At 41.0% G+C, this 16553-nt stretch overlaps 1 pseudogene across 1 annotated transcript; it reads left to right on the top strand.

The window, feature by feature from the left end:
* The first annotated feature begins 6181 nt into the window (after positions 1-6181).
* LOC307176337 (prohibitin 1-like) lies at positions 6182-7546 on the top strand (annotated as a pseudogene). The gene has a single exon. The product of its transcript is annotated as a prohibitin 1-like (transcript).
* Positions 7547-16553: the final 9007 nt, after the last annotated feature.

Genomic DNA, 16553 nt, shown 5'->3' with positions numbered 1-16553 from the left:
TCCCTGGTGGCGCAGTGGTTGAGAGTCCGCCTGCCGATGCAGGGGACGCAGGTTTGTGCCCCGGTCCGGGAAGATCCCACATGCCGCGGAGCGGCTAGGTCCGTGAGCCATGGCCGCTGAGCCTGCGCGTCCGGAGCCTGTGCTGCGCAACGGGAGAGGCCACAGCAGTGAGAGGCCCACGTACCGTAAAATTAATAATAATAATGGAGGGGCTTCCCTGGTGGCGCAGTGGTTAAGAATCTGCCTGTCAATGCAGTGGACACGGGTTCGAGCCCGGGTCCGGGAAGATCCCACATACCGTGGAACAACTAAGCCCGAGCACCACAGCTACTGAGCCTGTGCTCTAGAGCTCGCAAGCAACAACTATTGAAGCCCGCGTGCCTAGAGCCCGTTCTCCGCAACAAGAGACGCCACCGCAGTGGGAAGCCTGCGCACCGCAATGAAGAGGGATCCCCTCTCACCGCAACTAGAGAAAGCCCGCATGCAGCAGTGAAGATCCAACGCATCCAAAAATAAATAAATTTTAAAAAATTTAAAAAAATAATAATGGAGGTCATTTGTGGTCTGTCAATGCCTGTCCACTCTCTGCTAAGTAGGAATGATCTACAGCTCATTTGTTCTCAAGGACAGGAGCCGAAGGGGAATTTTTCCCCTAGTCTACATAGGTTTTTGATAGACTATAACAAGTTGATCACCAACTCAAATCTGGTATAGCAACTGGTTTTACCTGTAGAAAGGATACCAAATACACTGAGGGACAATGGTTTTTTCTTTCCCATTATTATCTGCTCCTGAAGTTCTCCTTATCACCCAGATACGGACCTTGTTCTAAGTGTGCAGAAGTCCACGCTAATAAAGATGAGTGGCTCCATGCTATGCATTCCAAGAGGCAGATTAGAGGCAGGCAGCTGCTTATTTCCTTCTGGATTCTAAACCCAGAGAACTGCTGAGTCCTCTCAAGCTTGTCCCTTTGATCCTTTCCCCCAAAAGGAAAATCCTCCCAAAGAGGACCATACCTTGTTCCTACACTGGGAAGTGTGAAGAGCCCATCTTGTCAAGGCCAAGGGAAAAGCGAAGGTTAAGCGGGGCCTCCTCTCGATCCCAACGCGGTGCGGGAGGCATTCATTTCCAAAGGCTAGATGGGCGCACCTGTGCCCTGCAGCCCTGCCCTCACTGGGAGGGCTTTGTGGACCCAATCAAGAATGTACCACCCCCGGGCTGTTGAGGAGTGGCGTAGAGCCGTCTACATTGATCTCCCTGACCCCGGGACCCCTTCACTCAGGAAGAAGTGCCTGGTTCTACGAAACACTCATGGCCTTCGTGGGCCTCAGTTAGGGGAGCCATTGACTGCCAGGCTGTATCCTTCACACCCCTAACTCCCAGTGATTAGTGGGATTTAGTGCCTGGGCAACCTTCAGGTGCTTCTGAAGCTGCAGCCATGCAGAGGAAGCCACAGGCCTCACCAGGCTGTCCTTATAGCCTTGCAGGCAGGTGGACTCAGGGATAAAGTTACCAAAGTCACTAAGCCAGACTCCACAGGGGGAGGGTGGGAGGCCTGCTCTACTCATTCCACACTGGAAAAGGAATATGCATTGGACAGGGCAGTGAAAAAATTAGACAGGGAAAAGCCATTCGGTCTACCTAGGACCCTCAGTCTTGGTGGCCAGTAATTATCCACCCAAATAGGGACTGGGATTTTCAGATTACAAAACGGAAAAAAGAAAAGCTAAGGGGAGCTAGGGCAGCCAGCTTGGCCCTAATCAAAGATAGAAGAAGACTCCTGTACCTTCCTCTCCCACTGGCGTCAATGAGTGGCCACCACAGAGCTGCCCTCGCAGGCAGCTGACACACCACAGAAGGCCAGTATGCCCACAAATACGAAAAGGTGTCACGTTGAGTCTGGAAAGGCAGTGGGTTTTGTGGACAGGACAAAGGGGAAAGAGAAGTCCTCCTACAGTGCCCCTGCTGTGTGCTCCTTGGGCATTTAATTATCACAACAGCCTATGACGTTATTCCTGCTTTACACCAAAGGAGTTTAGTGGTTAGTAGCCCAAGAACGCACAGACAGCATAAGGAAAACCCATATTTGAACCTAGCCAGCTGCAAGGCTTCTACTCTTTCCACCTAAGTACACTGCTTTCCTGCAGTGGAGAACCCGGGTCCAGTCCAGACCCACTGAGTCAGAATCAGCATATTAACAAAACCTCCAGGCAATTCACCTGTACAGTAAGGGTTCAGAAGTACTGCTTTTGCCCATAGGACTCTATTCTGCATGGTTCCAGCCTACTCCGCCCATAGAAATCAGAATTTCCTCGATGAGGTGACTCTGTCAGGCAGCCTGGACTCATGAATGTCTGAAGGACTCGGTAGCTGAACCTTCTCCAAAATTCAATAGAGGTGTGGTAGGATTTTCTGGATTTTTCCTGGGTTTGACCGAATCCATATAAATTATTCAAGGAGTACTCTAATAAATGTGAAAGATAAACTTGAACCCTCTGGGTTTACTTCAAGGAATGGTTACCTAGAAGTCCCTGATCCATGCACTAAGGATTCTGGACCGTAGTTTGAACTGATTATCCACCTTCCTGTGAGAGACCACCAGGGCTACACCCATCACGCGGCCATCCCTGCTGTTTTGCTTTAGATCACCAGAAGTTTCCGTGCCCAAATCCTCATCCCCAGCTACTCTGGGCATGCTCTCATTTGGCCAGCTCTCTCTCTCTCATCCTTACTGGCCCACCTTCCAATGTACCCTCTGGAACTTCCCGTCTGTGACAGGAAAATGCCCAATAGCCTCCACTTTTTCAAATGCTTCTTGACCTCTCTGCTTTATGTGAAACCCAGCCGTCCCCTGTGGTGCTCTCTCCCTCGGGGTATGTGCCCTCGGTCTCCCATGCTTCTTTGCTTCCAAACCTCCGGCTCCACTGAAATCGTGCTACCGAGTGCTACCAGCTGCTGCCTCGTGGCTCTCTTCGGCTCTCCCTCGCCTCCTCTGTCTTCCTCTCCACCTTCTTCCTGTCATCAGTGACTCTGCATTCATGCAGGTGACCCATCCAATACCCTAGCCCAGCGTTTCTCAGCTGAGGCTCTATTGCCATCAGGGTAGGACGATCCTTTGTGCTAGACAGTCCTGCCCATTACAAGACATGTGGCATCTCTACACTCTGTCCACTAATTAGCAGCGTTTTTCCCGCTCCACAGTCGTGGCCACGTTAAGCATCCCCACACATATTGCCCCCAGGAGGTAGGCAGCCCTATCCTGGCTTGAGAACTACCATCACTGTCTCAGGCTCCTGATCTCCTCACTTGCACCAGGCACGCAGACCTTGGACTTGTCATCACCAGTAACGGCGCCTCTGCTAAAATCTTCATTTCAAGTAATCTCTGACCACTAACTTCCCAGCTCCCCTGAGTACCCAACACACTGAGACAAGTCTTTGACCTCATTAAGATCCCAAAGCCACTAAGTTCAGCACTGGTTTTACTAATATCACTCCCTCCCCCATCTTTCCTTTTTCTCCTCACTCAGCCTAAATTCCACGGTCAGTAATTAAACTGTTTCCGTCTCTGGATCCTCCACTTCTGTGCCCTTTTCTCGCTTCATCTCATGGCCTGGCCAACCCAGCCCTGTTCAGACCCAGACCTCTCTGTGCCTGACCCGCTGAATGTTGCTAGGGTGAACTCACACGACTGGGCTGACCAGTTTTATCTTAATGTTCCCGTCTCTCAGCACTACACGCGGTTTCTTGCAGGTCCCTTGTAAGCCTGCTCACTGCTCTCCCGGATGACACTTCAGACTTTATCTCTTCAAACCTCCCACGTGTTCCCCACACGCATTTCAGTTGAGAACTTCACTTTATGCTTCATTGAAAACACAGACAATTTAGGCAGTTGGCCTCTGTAATGGGGGAAAATACCCAGTTCTCCCTCCCTTGTGTTTCTCCCTTACTGTCACACAGAACACTTCACTTGGGACACTTCTTCACCAGATGTGTGGGGATTTTCCCTACACCAAGCAATTCTCCATGACACCAGCTGGTTGGCCTACAACTTAATTCTGACGCTATCTACCTGGAGATGACATCAGATCCCACAGGTTAAGCGCTCAGTCCCACAAGACTGCCCCCCACTTCAGATGCCAATTGCTAGTAGTACGGCCCCAGGTTACCCACAATTTCTGTCCAGCTTGGGTACAAATCGGAGGTTCCCAGGTTTGAGTCTGATTTGCTAGAGAGGCTCACAGAACTCAGGGCAACGCTTCCATTTAACAGTTTATTAAAGGATATGATTTAAAAAATACAAGTGGGGCTTCCCTGGTGGCACAGTGGTTGAGAGTCAGCCTGCTGATGCAGGGGACACGGGTTCATGCCCCGGTCCGGGAAGATCCCACATGCCGCGGAGCGGCTGGGTCCGTGAGCCATGGCCGCTGAGCCTGCGCGTCCGGAGCCTGTGCTCTGCAAGGCGAGGTCTGAGAGCGTCCTGGGCACAGGGGCCTCTGTCTCCATGGAGTTGGGGTGCATCACCCTCCTGGTCTGCGGATGTGTTCAGCCACCTGGAAACTCTCCAAACCTCATACTACTGGGATTTTATGGAGGCTTCTTCACGCAGCGATGATCAATTATTAACTCAATTTTCAGCCCTTCTCACCCTTCTAGAGAAGTGGAGGGAAGGGGGTGTGGGGAATCGGAGGGTGGTAAAAATTCCAAGCCTCTAATCGTAGCTTAGTCTTTCTGGAGACCAGGAGCCATCAGGCACCCACCCAGAGTGGCCTCAATAGAACAAAGGTTCCCCTGGTGCTTGTATCACTTAGGAACTTACAAGGAAGCGTTCTAGGAGCTCTGTGCTTGGAATTGGGGCCAAAGACCAAGACATATATTTACTATTATCTCACAGCTTCCAATTTTTCAACCTACATACTCATTGGAGCTCGTACCCGGAGTCACTGTCTGTGTTACAGTGGGAAAACGTCCTTACTATTTTCAAAAGCCAAGCCTTCCTTTGTCACTGGATCCCACCCTCTCTCATCTCTGAAGGACTTGCTCCCACATTATTCCTTCTCTCCTTCAAAACGCCAGCTTCCCTTTCTCCACTGCATCATTCCTGTGAGCATAAGACATGTTCCATGGTTTCTCAGCCACAACCGAAAACCCAAGACAAACCTTCCCTTCACTCCCTCATCCCAAGCAGGGCAACATTTCCCGATTTCACTCCACAACAAAAGTTCATGCACTTTCATGTCCCATTCACTCTTATAAACAACACTTTGGTTTACATATATATGTGTCATACGTATATACACACACACATATATATGAAAGAATATATAGGATGTATATGTACAGTCTGAAAAATAATAAAACGAACACCTCCTGTACCCACCACCCAACACCCAGACTAAAAAGTAGAACCTGAGAAGGACCTCAGAAGCACCATCTCCCTCCCCAGTCACTTCCTCCTCTCCCTGCCACTGCTATCCCAAACTCTGTGTAGATCATTCCTTTGCTTTTTCTTTTTAATGGTTTTTTAATACCCACATATGCATCCCAAGATAGTATAATTATTTGCTTATACCTATTTCAAAACTTTTTATGAATGGAATCATTTAGTATATATTCCCTTGTGATTTAAAAAATTTCTACATACTGTGGAATTCCCTGGTAGTCCAGTGGTTAGGACTCTGCACTTCCACTGCAGGGGGCCCAGGTTTGATCCCTGGTTGGGGAACTAAGATCCCGCAAGGTGCATGGCATGGCCAAAAAAAATTAAAAATTAAAAATTCTACATATTTCTTTAATTCATGCATGTTTATGTGTACAGTTATAGTTCATTTTCACTGCTGTATTCTTCTGTACAACTACACCACAGTTTTATTTATATATTCGACTTTTAACGGACATTTGGCCTGTTTCAATTTATGGCTATGAATATCGTAAGGCATACCTTCTGCTGCAGATGGAAGGGTTCTTCTGGGGGTGGAGCTGTGAGGCTGGAGGGAAGATGGGAGGGTTTCCGCTTCTCTGGGAGAGAAGCAGCAAAGTTGGAGGGAATGTACACATCCAACTTTATTAATTTTTAGAAAAAAACAATGTATTCCTCTTACTGCACTTTCATTAAATCAAATCCTATTCAGCCTTCTCTCCATCTGCTAGTCAAACAGAGCTCCACAGGCTATTTTCTTATAATGTCATATAATGAAATTTCAGAGCCTGGGCCTGAAAAGTATTTTTTTCATTACTCAGAGGTGAGTGCTGTTCCCTGCTCCCACACAACCGCTGGGAGGACAATACTCAACATCACAAAAGTGGTTCAAAGAATCTGCTTGACAGGTGAGAATGTAGGGGATCGGCTGCCTCGTGTCGGAGGGGAAGGAGGTGAGCCCGGGAGGAGCCAGGGCTTGCGAAGGTGTGAGTGGGTCCAGCAGAAGGAGACAGTGTTTGAGTCCATCGTCAAGTTCAGCCTGGCCTTAGCCGTTGCAGGAGGCGTGGTAAATTCTGCCTTGTGTAATACAGATGCTGGGCACAGAGGTATCCTATCACCTTTGACCTGTTCTGTGGAGTGCAGGACATTGTTGTAGGAAAAGGGACTCGCTTTCTCATCCCTTGGGTACAGAAACCAGTTATCTTTGTTTACCGCCCTCCAGCACGTAACGTGCCAGTAATCACTGGAAGCAAAGATTTACAGAATGTCGACATCACCCTGCGCATCGTCTTCCAGCCAGTTACTAGCCACTTCCCAGAATCTTCACCAGCATCAGAGAAGACTCTGATGAGCTCATGCTGCCGTCCATCACTACAGAGATCCTCAGATCCGTGGTGGCTCACTTTGATGCTGGAGAACTTATCACCAGAGAGAGCTGGTCTCCAGACAGGTGAGCAATGACCTCATGGCGCGAGCAGCCACCTTTAGGCTCATCCTGGATGACATAACCCTTGACACATCTGACCTTCGGAAGGGAGTTCCCAGAAGTGGTGGAAGCCAAATAGATGGCTCAGCAGGAAGCAGAGGAGCCAGATTTGTGATGGAAAAGGCTGAGCCTCAGAAGCAGCAGCCGTCATCTCTGCGGAGGGCGATTTCAAGGCAGCAGAGCTGATAGCCAACTCACTTGCCCCTGCAGGCGACCGCCTAATTGAGCTGCGCAAGTTGGAGGCCTCGGAGGACATCACGTACCAGCCCGCCGGGCAGTTGGTGCTCTTCCAGCTGCCCCAGTGAGGCCCACACCTCCTGGGGCCATCTGGACCACAGCCCTGATGATTCTCAACATCACCTTCCCTCTTTCACCCCAGAAATCACTGTGAAACTTCATGATTGGAGTAAAGTGAAGGAAATAAAAGTAAAATCGCTTCAGATCTCTAACTACTCTATCAAAGAAAAAAAAAAAAAGGAACCTGCTTTTTGGTTCAAAACTTTTAACGGAATGTGTCCTGTTCTCCCATGTAAAGTGGACACATGTGACTCTTCATCGCTATTGGCAACTCAGAGCAGCAGGGTCTTGTTCGACTCCTATGACTTTAGAAATTGTTGCCACATCCTGTGAAAATAACCACCATGTGAAAATAACCTCCAAAGAAACCAATATGTGGTTGCTTGTCTCAATTCACTGACTTAATTATAATGTTATAATAAATTGTCTCAGTATTCCTAAAAGTTATAGATACTTGAAAAAAACTTCTCTTACAGATCAGAAGAGGATCATGGCACTTTTCTCTTACATGCATCATGGAAAAATCAAAGCCCCTGCTAGATATATTATAATATTTAACAAATCATCTGAAAGTCCTTGTATCATCTTGTCAACACTGGGTAATCAAAATTGTTTTCCAAGGTAGCTGTAACACTCTCCAATCCCACCAGCAGAAGATTTTCGTTCCCATTACTCCGCACCCTTGCCTAGACTCGATATTGACTAACTCCTTAATGTTTGCCAGTCCGGTAGGCATAAATTGGCATCTAGCTGCACATCTAATTTGCATTTTCCTGGCTATTAATAAGAGTAAGAATCTTTCTATGTTTCTGGGCCTTTTTTTTTTTTTTCTGTGAAATGTCTGTCCTATCTTTAGCCTGTTTTTCTGTTAGGTTATTTATCTTTTTCTTACAGATTTGTAGAAAATAGTTACACATTCTGCCTACTCTTCTTTGACAATTCTTTGTGTTACAAATATTTTCTCCCAGTTTGTTATTTGTCTTTTCACTGTCTTTAAAGTGTGTTTCTTGTTTGTTTGGTTGGTTGGTTGGTTGTTTTGGGCCATGCCGTGGCAGTGGAAGCATGGAGTATCAACCACTAGACCACCAGGGAAGTCCTAAAGTATGTTTTGATAAACAAGTTCGTTTTAAAGTAGTCAGTAATATCAGTATTTTTCTCTTTGGTAAATATTTTTTAATCCTAAGAAATCCCTCTCTCCACCTGAATTGGAAAGATATTCTCCTACGTTTTCTTCTCAATATTTCAATCTTTGCTTTTTGTATTTAAGAATTTAATCCAACCAGAATTGATTTTGTGTGTGTGTGTGTGTGTGTGTGTGTGAGAGAGAGAGAGAGAGTTATCTATTTCTTTTTTTCTGTATAGGTAACTATTTGCCCTGACACAATACATTGAATAGTCTACCCTTTACCCACTGACCTACAAGTTCCATTTCCATTAATCAAGTTTCCACATATATGTGAATCTGTTTCTGGGCTCTCTAGTTCCATTGGTCTATTTACCGTCTCCAGATCAATGATACACTGTCTTAATTACTAAGGTTTTATAATAACTCTCAATATGTGGTAAAGTAAGCTTCCCCATCTTCTTCGAGAAGTTATTTGGTTATTCTTGACCCTTTACTCTTCCATGTATATCTTGGAATCAACTTCTCAATTTACATACCCACACACAAATCCTATTGAAATTGCATTGAATTAATTTATCAATTTGTAAAGAACCAATATCTTTATGATATTGTCTTTATCCAAAAACATGATCCATCACTCCATGTATACTGACCTTCAGTGTCCTTCAATAAAGTTTTATAATTTTCTCCATAAAGTGCTCTCATGTATTTTGTTAGCTATATCCCTATGTTCCTTATATCTTTTTCTTGCTAGTGTAAATGATATCTTTTATTTCTTAATTATATTTTTCGGACTCATTGTTCCTCATATGTAAAAATGCCATTGACTTTTTCATTTTTTTAGAAAAATGATAGATGTTATTTTTTTAAACAGATTTGAATTAATAGAAAAATTGATCAGAACAAAGAGTTCTCATATACCGCCTCTCACACGCACACTTTCCCCTACCATTAACATCTTACGTTAGTGTGGCACATTTATGAATTGATGAACCAGTTAATACATTATTATTAACTAAAGTCCATTTATATTAGGGCTCACTCTTGTGCTATTATACAGTTCTATGGGTTTTACCAAATGCATAGTGTCACATATCCACCATTGAAGCATCACACAGAATAATTTTACTGCCTCAAAAGACTCATGTGAAAAAAACAAAAGACCCATGTGCTCCACTTATTATTTTTCCCACCCCCCTAATCCCTAAACCACTGGTGTTTTTACTGTTTCTCTATTTTTGTCTTTCCCAGAATGTCATGCAGTTGGAATCGTACAATATGTAGTCTTTTCAGACTTGGCTTCTTTCACTTAGCAATATGTATTTAAGGTTCCTCCATGTCTTATCATGGCTTGATACCTCTTTTTTTTTTTCTGAATAATAGTCACTGTATGGATGTACCATAGCTTGTTTTTCCATTCACCTACTGAAAAACATCTTGGTGGCTTACAAGTTTTGGCAATTATAAATAAAGCTACTATAAACATTCACGTGCAGGTTTTCGTGTGGACTTAAGTTTTCAAATCCTTTGGGTTCATACCAAGATACGTGATTGCTGGATTATATGTTTAGCTCTGTAAGAAATTGCCAAGCTCTCCAAAGTGGCTGTACCATTTTGCATTCCCACCAGCAATAAGTGAGAGTTCCTGTTGCTCCACATCCTCGTAAGTGCTTGGCATTGTCAGTATTTTGGATTTTGACCATTCAAAGAGATGTACAGTGGTATCTCACTATTTTAATTTGCAATTCCCTAATGACATAGGATGCTGAACATCTCTTTAATGCTTATTTGCCATCTGGATATCTTGTTTGATGAGGTAACTGTTCAGATCTTTGCTCACTTTTTAATTGGGCTATTTGTTTTCTTATTGTTGAGTTTTAAGAGTTCTTTGTATATTTTAAATAATAGTCCTTCAGCAGATATTTGTTTTGCAAATATTTTCTCCTACCTGTGACTGCAGTTGTTTTTTATAGGTAAAGTTTTTTCCAGCAATTTTGCAAAACTCTCTTGTTAGTTTTAATTATATATTTGAGATTCTTTGGAGTTTTTTACATAGTCAACTATATCATCTGCAAATCATGATAGTTCTGTTTCTTCCTTTCAAACCCATATAATTTTAATGTTGTCTGTTATTTATTTATCTCTATGCCTTTGGTTAAGACCTCCCATGCAATGTTTCCTTGATCTTAAATAAAAGTTTTTGGCCTTTCAAGTTTTTGTCAAGTTTTGCTTCATGTACTTTGAAGCTCTATTATTGGGTGCCTAGACATTTAGAATTATGTTCTTAATGAATTGACCCCTTTATTATTATGAAAATCTCCTTCTTTATCCCTGGTTATATTACTTGCTCTGAAGTCTACTTTGGTATTAATATAACCACTCTTTCTTATGATGTTTTTTATCTTTTTCCATCCTTTTATATTTTCAATCTGTATATCATTATATTTAAAGTGGGTGTTTTTTTTAAACCTACAGCATATAATTGAATCTTGCATTTTTATCCCAGTGTGACAATCTCTTAGATTGGAGCTCTTGGACTTTTGCGTGGAATGCAGTTATCAATATGGTTCCGTCTAAATCTACCACTTAGCTTTTTTTTTTTTTTTTACCATTTGTCCTGTGTTTTGTTTCTTTATTCCTTTTTCCTGACTTCTTTTGGATTTATTTAGCACAGTTTAGTATTCCATTTTGTCTACTTTATTAGCAATCTGTCTTCGGGGTTTTTTTAAAATTATTTTTCTAGGGCGGTTTTAGGTTCATATGTCTTTGGGTTTTGTTTTGTTCTGTCTCTAGTGGTTGCTCATGGTTCACAACTTGCATCATTACCTCATCACTGTCTACACTCAACTAGTATTATCCCACTTCACATATATTGTTAGAACCTTAAAACAGTATACTTCAAGTTTTTCCTCTCCCGTTCTCTGTGCTAGTTTTCATACATTTTAGTTCTATGTATGTTATAAACCACACAATACTTTGTCATTGTTTTTGCTTTAAAATGGTTACCTTTTAAAGAAACTTTTAAATGACAAAAAATATTTTAAATCTACCCACATATTTACCATTTCCAGTGTTCTTTGTATAGATCCAAGTTTTCATCTGGCATCATTTTCCTTTCACATGAAGAATTCCTTTAATGTTTCCTGTGATACAGTGGTTTTCTTGTAGTTTTCAAAAATTTCAAAAATTTTACTCATTATGTCTTCAACTACTTTTTCTGCAGTGCTTCCCCTCACCTCACCCTTTCTCTTCTCCTTCTGAAACTCCAATTACACATATGTTAGAATGCTTTGATATTGTCACACGGCCAAATGCTCTGATCTTTTTCCTAGTCTTTTTTTCTCTGTGTGCTTTACTGCAAATAGTTTCTATTCTATTACTATGTGTTGATGTTGATTGATATTTTCTTCTGCAGTGCTTAATCTGCTATAAATCCCAATAAGTGAAATTTTTATTTAGTATATTATATGTTTTAGTCTCCAGAAATCTTCCATCTCTCCTCATTCTGTTCACGTTTTCCTTTAAATCCTTGAGCATATTTATAATAATTATATTAAAGTTCTTATTTGCTAATTCTATCATAGCTTTCATTTCTGGTTTGTTTGTTTTTAATTCTGTCTGTTTTTATTGACTGATTTTTCTTTTGGTTGTGGGTCACATTCTTCTGCTTATTGGTATACATAATATTTTTTGATTGAATGTTCTATGTTTCAAATGTTACATTGCTGAGTGTCTGTATTTTAAAGGATGTTGAGGGGTTTTTTTCTGGCTGGCAATTAAATAACTTGCAGATCAGTTTGATCTTTCCGAGGCTTGTTTGTAAGCTTTTATGGCTGGTTCGTAGTAGCCCATGCTCTAGGGGTGGCTTAGCCCTCCTATTAAGGTGTGACTCTTCGGGTCTCACTATGGAGTACCCCAGATGATTAACAAGACCTTTCGAGTCTGACTGGTCAGACTCTGTCCTGTGGAGCTCTGGGAATTGTTTAGCTTAAAGCTTCCAGGTCATTCTTTGCACAGATTCATGGAGTTTCACCCACTTCTTTGTCACTTAGTATCAAGCAAAGTCTCAAGGTGACCCCTATGGAGAATGCTGGATCTCTTTTCTCTACGTAACTATATCCTCTCTAGAACTCTGTCCCACAACTTGCAGCATCTTCTGCCTTCCTGAACTCTGAACCCTATCTTCTCAACTCAGTGACTCGTGCTCTGCTTGGGAACCCCCTCCCTACACTGTGGTCCAGAAGGTGCCTACTGGCAGAAAGCCAAGGCAGTTGTGAGGTTCACCTCACTTACTTCCTTTACCACCTTCAGGGATCACAGTCTTGCACTGCCTGTGTCCAATGTCTGAAAATAGTTGTTCCACGTCTCACATTTGATTTTTTAGTTGCTTACAGCAGGAGAGCACGTTGGAACCCTATTAGTCCATAATGGCCAGAATCAGAAGTCTCTTTTAATTTCTTAATGTGGTGAATTACATTAATTGATTTTCTAAATAATTGATTTTAAACTTTGCATTCCTTGCACATCTGGCCTAAACCCAACTTCCAACTTGGTCATTATATCTTCTTAATGTATTGCTGGATTTAGGATAGATAGACAGGAGCACAGACAGGTAGGTAAGTATATATATAGATAAGTAGATAGATAGGTATTCTAAGTTCTGAGTGAAATTGTCATATAATTTTCCTTTCTTGAAATGTCCTTGTCTGATTTTGGATTCAAGCTTGTGCTGGCCTTATAAAATGAATTAGGAAAAGTTTCTTCTGTTCTCTAGAAAAGTCTGTGTATGAGCAGAATGGTAAATTCCTTAAATGTTTTGTAGAACTAGGCTGTTAAGCTGACTGAACCTGATGATTTTTTCATGGGAATATTTTTAAATATTGATTCAATTTCATTAATAATTACAAGATTATTCAAATATTCAATTGTTTCTCAAGTCTATCTTTTGTCAGTTATACTTTTGTAAGAATTTATCCATTTTATCTATTTTTTCAAACATAGTGCATAAAATTGTTCATAATATTCTTTTGTTGCCATTTGAATTTCTTCTAGATATATAGTTATGTCCTCTATTTTATTATTAATATTTTTTCCTTTTTCTCTCTCTCCCCTCCCCGACCCTTCTCTTTCAGTACTGCCAGTTTGGTTTTTCCGTTTTACAAGTTTTTTTTTTATTTATTTCAAAAGATTAACTTTGGGGTTTATTTGTACTCTCTTGTATGACTATATTGTCTGTCATTAATTTCTGCTTTTGTTTTTTTAATGCTCCTTCTTTCTCTTTATTTTTTGGTTTATTATGCTATTCTTTGTTTTTCATGAATTCTCAGCTACTTTCAGAATTCACAATCTTGTTGTCTAATTTAAATCATATATTTTCCTCAAAATATTGTGTTCCTCAGGTTCTGTTACATAATATTGGTGATATCATCTAGTTCAGAACAGTTTCTAGTCTTCAATATTACTTATTCTTTTTTTAAAAACATCTTTATTGGAGTATAATTGCTTTACAACAGTGTGTTAGTTTCTGCTGTATAACAACGTGAATCAGCTATACATATATCCCCATATCTCCTCCCTCTTATGTCTCCCTCCCACCCTCCCTATCCCATCCCTCTAGGTGCTCACAAAGCACGGAGCTGATCTCCCTGTGCTATGCAGCTGCTTCCCACTAGCTAGCTATTTTACGTTTGGTAATGTACAATATTATTTATTCTTTAACCCACAAGTTTTTTTTAGAATTATGTGCATTTATTTTCAAACTCATGAGAATTTTCTAATTATCTTTTATTGGTTTTCCATTTAATTGCATTGTAGTCCAAAAATGTTGACTGTATACTAATTCTTTGAAAGTTGTTAAGGTTTAATAGCCTACTGCATGATCAATTTTTTTCTTCCAGTTTTATAGAGGTATAATTGACATACAGCGCTGTATAAGTTTAAGATGTTCAGCATAATGATTAGACTTACATACAACATGAAAAGTTTATCACAATAAGTTTAATGAACATCCATCATCTCATATAGATACAAAATTAAAGAAATAGAAAATAATTTTCTGTGTGGTGAGAACTCAGAATTTATACTCAACATTCATATAAAACATACAGCAGTGTTTATATTCACCATGTTGTACATTATGTCCCTAGTACTCATTTATCTTATAACTGGAAGTTGGTACCTTTTGACTGTCTTCATCCAATTCCCTGTTCCTCCACCCCCTGCCTCTAGTAACCACGAATATGATCTCTTTTTCTATGAGTTTAATTATTTACTTATTTTTTTAATGACATACTATTTGCATATAACACATCCTCCCATATAATTTTTATTTATTTATTTTTCAACATTTTATTTATTTATTTTTGTTTATAAATTTATTTATTTTTTGGCTGCATTGGGTCTTCATTGTTGTGCAAGGTCTTTTTCTAGTTGCGGCGAGCGGGGGCTACTCTTCATTGCGGTGTGCGGGCTTCTCATTGTGGTGGCTTCTCTTGTTGCGGAGCATGGGCTCTAGGCATGCAGGCTTCAGTAGTTGTGGCATGCAGGCTCAGTAGTTGTGGCTCACGGGCTCTCGAGCACAGGCTCAGTAGTTGTGGCTCATGGGCTTAGTTGCTCTGCGGCATGTGGGATATTCCCAGACCAGGGCTTGAACCCATGTCCCTTGCATTGACAGCAGGATTCTTAACCACTGTGTCACCAGGGCAGTCCCATATGAGCTTATTTGTTTTTGAAGCATAATTGATTTACAACACTGTAGGAACTCCTGGTACATGACCTAGTGATTCAATACTTCTATACATTTCAAAATGATCACTACAATAAGTCTAGTTACGATACCACCATACAAATATATTACAGGGTTATCAACTATATTCCCTGCATTGTACATTTCATACCTGTGACTCATTTATTTTGCAACTTGAAATTTGTACCTCCTAATCTCCCTCACCTATTTCTTTCATTCCCCATCCCCCTCCCCTCTAGCAACCACCTGTTTTCTCTCTGTATCTAACTTTGTTTCTGTTTTGTTATGTTTGTTCATTTGTTTTATTTTTTAGATTCCACATATTGGTGAAATCATACAGTATTTGTCTTTCTCTGTCTGACTTATTTCACTTAACATAGTACCCTCTAGGTCTATCCATGTTGTCACAAATGGCAATATTTTATCCTTTTCTATGGCAGAGTAATATTTCAGTGTGTGTGTGTGTGTTTGTGTGTGTGTGTGTGTGTGTGTGTGTATCACATTTTCTTTTTCCAGTTTTCTATGGATGGAAGCTTGGGTTGCTTCCATTTCTTGACTATTGTAAATAATGCTGCAATGAACATAGAGGTGTGCATATCTTTTCTAGTTAGTGTTTTTGTTTTCTTCAGATAGATACCCAGGAGTGGAATTGTTGTATCATATGGTAGTTGTCTTTTCAATTTTTAGAGGAACCTCCATGTTGTTTTCCATAGTGGCTGCACCAATTTACATTCAGTACACAAGTGTTCCCTTTTCTCCACATCTTCACCAACACTTGCCATTTGTTGTCTTTTTGATAACAGCCATTCTTACAGGTGTGAGGTGATATCTCATTATGGTTTTGATTTGCATTTCCCTGATGATTAGTGAAGTTGAGCATCTTTTCATGTGCCTTTTGGCCAACTGTATGTATTCTTTGGAAAAATATCTATTCAGGTCCTCTGCCCATTTTTTAATTGGGTTATTTGTTTTGGTTTTGTGTGTGTGTGTGTGGAGTTGTATGAGTTCTTTGTATATTTTGGATATTAACCACTTATCAGATACATTATTTGCAAATAACTTCTCCCATTCAGTAGTGGCCTTTTCGTTTTGTGAATAGTTTCCTTCACTGTGGAAAAGCTTTTTCATTTTATGTAGTCCCATTTGTTTATTTTTTCTTTTGTTTTCCTTAGTTGAAAAGAAATATTCAAAAAATATTACTAAGATTGATATCAAAGAGAGTACTGCTAATGTTTTCTTCAAGAAGTTTTATGGTTTCAGATTTTACCTTTAAGTTGTTAATCCATTTAGAATTTGTTTCTGTGCTTGGTATAAGAGAGTAGTCCAGTTTGATTCATTTGCATATAACTGTCCAGTGTTCTGAACACCATCTATTGAAGAGGCTGTCTTTTCCCCATTGTATATTCTTGCCTCCTTTGTCATAGAATAATTGCCCATATTAGTGTGGGTTTATTTCTGAGCTCTCTGTGCTGGCTGTAGTG

The sequence above is a fragment of the Stenella coeruleoalba genome (assembly GCF_951394435.1).
Source record: "Stenella coeruleoalba genome assembly, chromosome: 1".
In the NCBI taxonomy this organism is placed as follows: Eukaryota; Metazoa; Chordata; class Mammalia; order Artiodactyla; family Delphinidae; genus Stenella; species Stenella coeruleoalba.
The sequence above is the reverse complement of the archived record's forward strand: the minus strand, read 5'-3'. Positions and strand labels throughout refer to the sequence as shown.